The sequence below is a fragment of the Onychostruthus taczanowskii genome, unplaced genomic scaffold (assembly GCF_017590055.1).
Source record: "Onychostruthus taczanowskii isolate IOZ18803 unplaced genomic scaffold, ASM1759005v1 scaffold67, whole genome shotgun sequence".
NCBI lineage: Eukaryota > Metazoa > Chordata > Aves > Passeriformes > Passeridae > Onychostruthus > Onychostruthus taczanowskii.
This window is the reverse complement of record NW_024504455.1, coordinates 4499437-4505999: the sequence shown is the minus strand read 5'-3', so window position 1 is coordinate 4505999 and position 6563 is coordinate 4499437.

The following is a 6563-nucleotide window of genomic DNA, read 5'->3' as shown; positions in this document are numbered from 1 at the left end:
GAGAGCACCCTCCCAGGAGGTCTCTCAGTGTTCAGCTGAGCTGGTGTCCCAGCAGCAGCTGCAGAAGGACATGCTGGCTCACAGGTCCTCAGGGTTGGGGTCACTGCAGTCAGGGACAGGCCAGCCCAAACACACAGCCAAGGAAGATGACAGGCCTGTGTCCCTTTAGTCCTTCCACTGAAATACAAACACTGCTTGCTAGACAATCATCTGTCATTAAGATATGGTCACTCCTGAGCCTTTTGAGGGCCTTTTTCATACAAGGAAGTCCCCTGCTGACCAATTAGTCCAGCATGCCCTTTGCTTGGCATCAGCTGTGGAAACAATGCAGACCATGAACATGCTCCAGATGACGCTGGCCTTTGTTGCCAGGAATGGAATGAAGGGTATCACTGCCCTCAGCAATGCATTTTCTGATCTGTCTATCTATACATATCAAGTACAGCTTAGTAACCCAAAATATAGATACAAAATAATCCTTTATTAATGCAGCAAAAGACTGACACTTACTACCATTTCCTCCCTGGCCTTTAGAGGTGTATTTCTATTTCCTTTTTTCACACATCCCCCACACTTCCTTCGTCATTTCCTTGCTCTAACCCCATCACCATGATCTCCTCCTGCTTCAGTACAACCCACTTCTTCACAGGTACCCACTGCTCAGAGAGGCTTCACAGACCACAGGATAGCCAGATTCTGATACGTAGCCTCTACGTGCAGAATTACTGCCCACAAATTCATGGGTTTTTCCATTTGCACATTTCCAAGTGTGTCAAAAGAGCAAAATCAAGCACCAGAACTTTTTTTCAAATACAGAAATACAAATATTACCTTGTCCCAAAAAGGCTAATGAGTGCTCCCCAAGCATATGGGGATTAAAAAAAGAAAAAGGCAATAAACCAGACATTCATCTGAGTGACAGCACTGTCAGCCAGCAGTTTGTCCTGCCAGGTGGCTGTTTTGTCTAGATGTTGTAGGGAAGCTCCTTCCTTCCAGGCTGCTTCTGCCTGAAGTTCATCAAATCCAGAGTATCAGCCAGCACCATTTGTGGACAATCTTGATAGTAATGGGAGATCAATGCAATGTGCCATTTCCTTGCTGATCTACTTGTTTTCTTTTCAAAGTTGTTAATAAGCCCAAGCTGTAGCCATCTAGGCACAAAACTCAAGTAGGACAAGAGGAATTCTTTAAGTACCTTATTTTCTATTTTAATAACATTAAAAAATCTACCAAAAACCAGAAAAATAAAAAGCCATTCATTCCACACTTCCATTTCACAGGCGGGTGTGCTTTCTTTTGGTGTGTTTTTTTCAGCATCAGAGACTAACTGTTGCAAAGGTGTTTCTAAAAGTGAGACCAAGGTTTGAGTTGGCAGCAGAGGTTGAATCTCTAAGCCAGTAAGGTGCAGATGTTATTGGTGTCCTCACTTTCCATCTTCACAAAGGGCACAACAAATTGATAGAGATATTTAAACAATCCAGCTTTAAGTCAGGAGCCTCAGAGCGGCTTTGTGGGGGTTTTTTCCTCCTTGTATTTAACACAATCCCCTTGCTTTACTGTCTGAGCTCTTCATTGTCTTTTATAGTAATTAAAAGAATGCATCTCCAGGAGAAACAAGAAAGTTTCCTTTTTTCTGTGTCCTCAGTTAGAGATAAAAAGTCATACCAGAGAGACAGAAGGAGAAACTATTGCCCAAGATCACAAAAGAAAACAGCTACAAAGAATTAAACCCAATTCTCCTCACCTACTATGATTTGATCCTCCCCTTAGGCTTCATTATGTCATTTTCAAAAGTCTGTAAAATGTTAAAGTCAGGAAACAAGCAAGAGACCTCCTTTGACATAAAAGTGCAGGGTCTAGAGTAAAGCATTACTCTAGATTAAATGATTAGATTAAAGAATATAGATTAAAGAAGATTAAAGAATTAAAGAATATAGAAGTTTATTATTTTTGGTTAATCTCTTTATTGTTAACGTTTACTATTTGAAGTCATAGCTGGGGCTTCAGAAAATAGTACAACTGAGATTTGCTTAATTTGCCATTAACAGCTGTGGTGTCAGATCCACTGGGTTTTCAATCATTTTAAAATCCAGGAACACAGAGTAACCAAACACCGAAACTGGGACTCAAACAAGTGGGATTTTAAGGTAAAACAAAGCAAAATCCATCAGAGACTCTGTGAGTAATCAGTGAAAACAAGCAAGGCCATAGTCAGCTTGTGTTTTCAGAGACAGTGGAAAGTGCAGAATTGTTTCATATGAAGAAATTTTGCATGAAGCCTTTAGGAAAAATGTTAAGCAGGTTTCTGTGGAAGGCCACAATCAAATTTTCACTCTGTCCATTCAACACCACACTAAGATGGCTCCTCAGGCTGCCACATGGCACCCTGAGGAAGGGTGTGATTTTCCAAACATCAAGCAGATGTCAAGCTCTTAATGTATCCAGCAGTTTTCTGATCCAGATACAGCCACTAGGTTTTGAGGAGGGGCACATCCTCCTTAGGCAGGTGGTGATTTTTTGGTGTGTCTGTTTATCCCCCTACACACCCAAAGAATGGACACAAAAAAACATATGGTAGTCATACTGAACGTGTACCTTGCATCAACACAGATTCATTTCCATCTCTGCCCAAACAGCTGCTGAAGCCTCTGATGTGAGGCCATCACACATCAAATTGGTGATGAGACTGATTATGCAGTGAAAAACTTCATTTGTACCATTTCTCAAGGCTTTTCACTGCTCAGACTGACTCCCCTCTGCCTCGAACAGGTGCCTCATATCACAGGAGTGTCTGGGCTAACTCAGAGCCCTGACCCAGCCCACCTTGCCAGTTACCAAAAGCAAACTTGTACCAAAATTCTCCTCTCATTACAGAAAAAACTCCAAATGTTTCTCTGCAGCAGCTCTTACCCACACACACCCTTTTCCTACTTACAGAGCACTGGTTGTCCATGACTCCAAACACCAATCCCACAAGATCCTCTGGCTCTCCCAAAATACAGGGGTTCAGTGAGAGCTTTAGGGTTCAGGGTTGCTCTCACCACAGCTTTTCTTGCCCAAAACCTAGCAAGCCCCCTGCTTAGCAATTAAAGGTATTTTGCAAGACCAGCTGTGCGATTGCACAGGTGTTAGCAATTCCCTGAGCATCTTAATCCTTAGGACAGGCCTTTTTGCAGGGCAATCATCTTTCCCCATCCTTTCAGGGTTTCCCCCTGTTCTTAATGTCCATTTCAATAGAATTTTCCCTTATTTCCAGAGCTGGCTGAACTGATGTTTCTTTTTGTTTAGAAGAGCAGTCCCAAACATCTCTACATCTTTAACATAAAGAAATTCCCAGCTTCATTTAAAATGAAATTGAACATTTTGGTCCGTTCTTCACCATTATGTATGATTTTCCCTTTTGAAACTAAGATCACATACCCATGTTCCAGATCACATCCATTAAATCAACCTCACTTGCTCACTCAAGGGTTTTTCTACAGCTATCACCTCTAAGTTGTTAATGTTTAGTCTCAGAAACAAATTTTTAAGTCGTATCAGTCCCCAATTCATTGACTGTGAAGTTAAATAGATCTTCTGTTGTCAGTCCCATGGTGTATGATTGCTAATGGTTTTCAGTCTGGATGACTAAGAAAATTTCCTGTGACACAAACCTCTGGAGTATCTTACTCTCTAAAAGCATTCAGTAATTCTTTATTTGCATCCAAATTCAACTCCCCAGTCTGTCCCAGGAGGGCTTCCTTTGACATCTTTTCCTGGAATAATTCTGATGGAAACTAATCTATGTTATCCACATTACCGCTTTTTTTCTTAACATCTTTAAAGTATGTTTCTATTTCTCAAATACCTTTAAAATCATTATTCTATCATTTCTGTACAGCCCATTTCCAACATGATTGCTCCTGTCATGTAATACTCACTGCTACTCTTCCACCTTAATGTAATTATGTAGTTGATGAGGATATTCAGTTTCCTGCTCCAACAACACCTGCAATAAACACTTGTTTGGTGTGAACACCATATCTGTTGTCTCCTGACCATACTTTCTAGGCATATAAAAATAAATACTTTGATATTGCCCACTTAACTACAGTTGGCAGCAGTTTTACTCCCTTTTCCCCTTCTCATTGTATTATAAAAATAGCTGTAAGGACTTCACTACTTTTTCAAACAATTTTATTAATTTTTTTATTTAGATTTCTTTTCACAAGCCTTGTTCAGTGTGATCCCAGGAAGCTGTATCTTCAGCATTATCCACCCTCAGATGGGGGATGCCCCTTTGCATGGCTTTTCCTTCTAACCACACTCCTTGCACTGACTGCAGTGGTCTAGAGGAACTTTTCTGTCCTTCCTTTCAAAGTATTTTACCAAATTTCACCTAAATGAAGTCTTTGCTGAATATCACTTTCACACAGTTTTTGGTTTTTTTATTATTATTCTCTTTTGGCATTGATGGTTTTTTTTAACAGGGAAAAATCCACTGTTGATCCTTCCTATGACCTTCAGAATCTTTTTCAGCCTCAACACCCTGTCCTAGTCCCTCCTTAGGGACCTGGTTCATGAGTCTCCCTTTCACCAGTGAAAACATGACCAATTTTTCTATAGCTAGGGTTGTTTACACTCCTGGATGTGCCCTTTGGGGGCAGGTGGGAATCTTTGAGGTCCTTTCCCTACTATTCTTCTTCCTGACTATTGCCTCTCTTTTGGAGTGAGGTGCTTTGCTCCTCTTCTTTGCCACTACTGTTTCTTTTGCTGCTTGTTGGTTGTTTTCTTGAGCTTCACCACAGTAATGCCTCCTCTTCTCAGCATTTAACTACCAAGAAGTGGGTTTCAACCACCAGCAAAAATATTTTTTTCACAGAACATAATCAAATTTGTGGAACTCCTTGCTGGATCTTATATTATAGATTAAAAACATTAAAAAGGTTAAAAGACATTGAAATAATTATGGAGGGCAGGCTTATCAGTGGCTGTTAAGAGATAATTCAAATGCAACCTCCATCTCACAAAAGTCCTAAACTCTTGTCTGTAAGAAGCTGAGCAAGGTTTTCAAAGAGTCAGATAGCTGTGGTTTCCTATGGTCTTTTCTCTTCTGGGCATTCTGGACCATCCTGGACCATCCTGTAAAATATTACACAAAGTTAAAACAGTCTCAAGCCATCTCCAGAATGTTCCTCTGAGCTGCTGAAAAAGAGATGTGTTTCACAATGTCTGGGCTTGTTTCACAGCCAGCTCCTCATTCAAATCATAGAATCCTGGAATGGTTTGGGTTGGAAGGGGGACCCCAAAGTTCATCTGGTTCCAGCCCCCCTGCCATGGGCAGGGCATTCAGGTACTGATTCAGACCCAATTCCATCAAACTACCAGGCTGAGCTCTCCATTGATGGCACTGAAACTGGAAGGGCAGAAGAATTGCCTGTCCATCAGTAGTGTCTGTCTCTAAAATGTTTGCTGAGGTTGGACTCGAGATACGGGACTGCCCTTGATATTACATCTAGTAGATGTATTCCAAGATTTTGGCTTTTTATGTTGTTTTTTTTTGTCATAAACACACCCTCCTTTTTTTTATATATATATGCTAATTCTCCATTGGCACTTAAGCAGAATGACCTTTCAAATGCAAGCTGTTGTGCAATAGCAGTAGAAATTGAATGCCAGATTTTTATATGTGTATTTATATATATGTAACTACTGAATAAGGGAAACAGGACTAATGCATTTGCAAATCATTGTGCAGATTGATCTTAAATCATTCTTTGTGGTATTTCAGTATTTGTGAAGAAAACATGAGGCTTAGCCAGCAATAATGCCTGCATGAAGCCATGTCTGCTATGTTTTCTTGCCAAGCAATCCAGTTTTAGCAGGTCAAGAATCAGTCCCCAGTGCTTTTTGCTAGACTGAAAATCACAGGAGCACATTCAATAATTGGCCTCATCTTTTCTATGCACATCCTTTGTGTGATCAAAAAAGATCTTCAATACATGAGCACTGCAAATTGGTATTTTTCAGTGCCTTCTTGGAGCTGATGCTGAAGTTATTTCTTGCATACAAAACAGATTAAAAAGAAAAATCACACTGCAGGAAGGGCTTGTTTAACAAAAGCTAAGTTTATCTCATCAGCTGCGTAGCTCAGCAGGAGTCATTTGACAGAGCACAGCACGAGCTGGGGGATTTTATTTTGGGCTAGCTCTGCTCTGATCCTGTGAGCTGAACACCCGTGAGCAGCTGGAGAGCGTTAGGTGAAGCCCCGGGGGGCTGCAGAAAAGATGCAGAGTTTGCTGTGTGCTGCAAGGCTGCTGGACAATACCAACCCCGCACTGTGAGCACGGGACCACCGGGAGCTTCTTTTCAAAAGCACATTCCTGACCCAGGCTCACACTGTGGGAATGCATCTGCCAACAGATGACTGCAGAGAACAACAGCTACAGGAGAGTCCCAAGGACAGAACGTGGACACCAGCTCTGGTGTGATCCAGCCTCTCCAAACCAGAGCTCAAATCTCTTTTTGCTCATTTGACAGCCCTATTTGAAATGTGTTTTTCTAAGAATGTGCTGTAGAGGGAT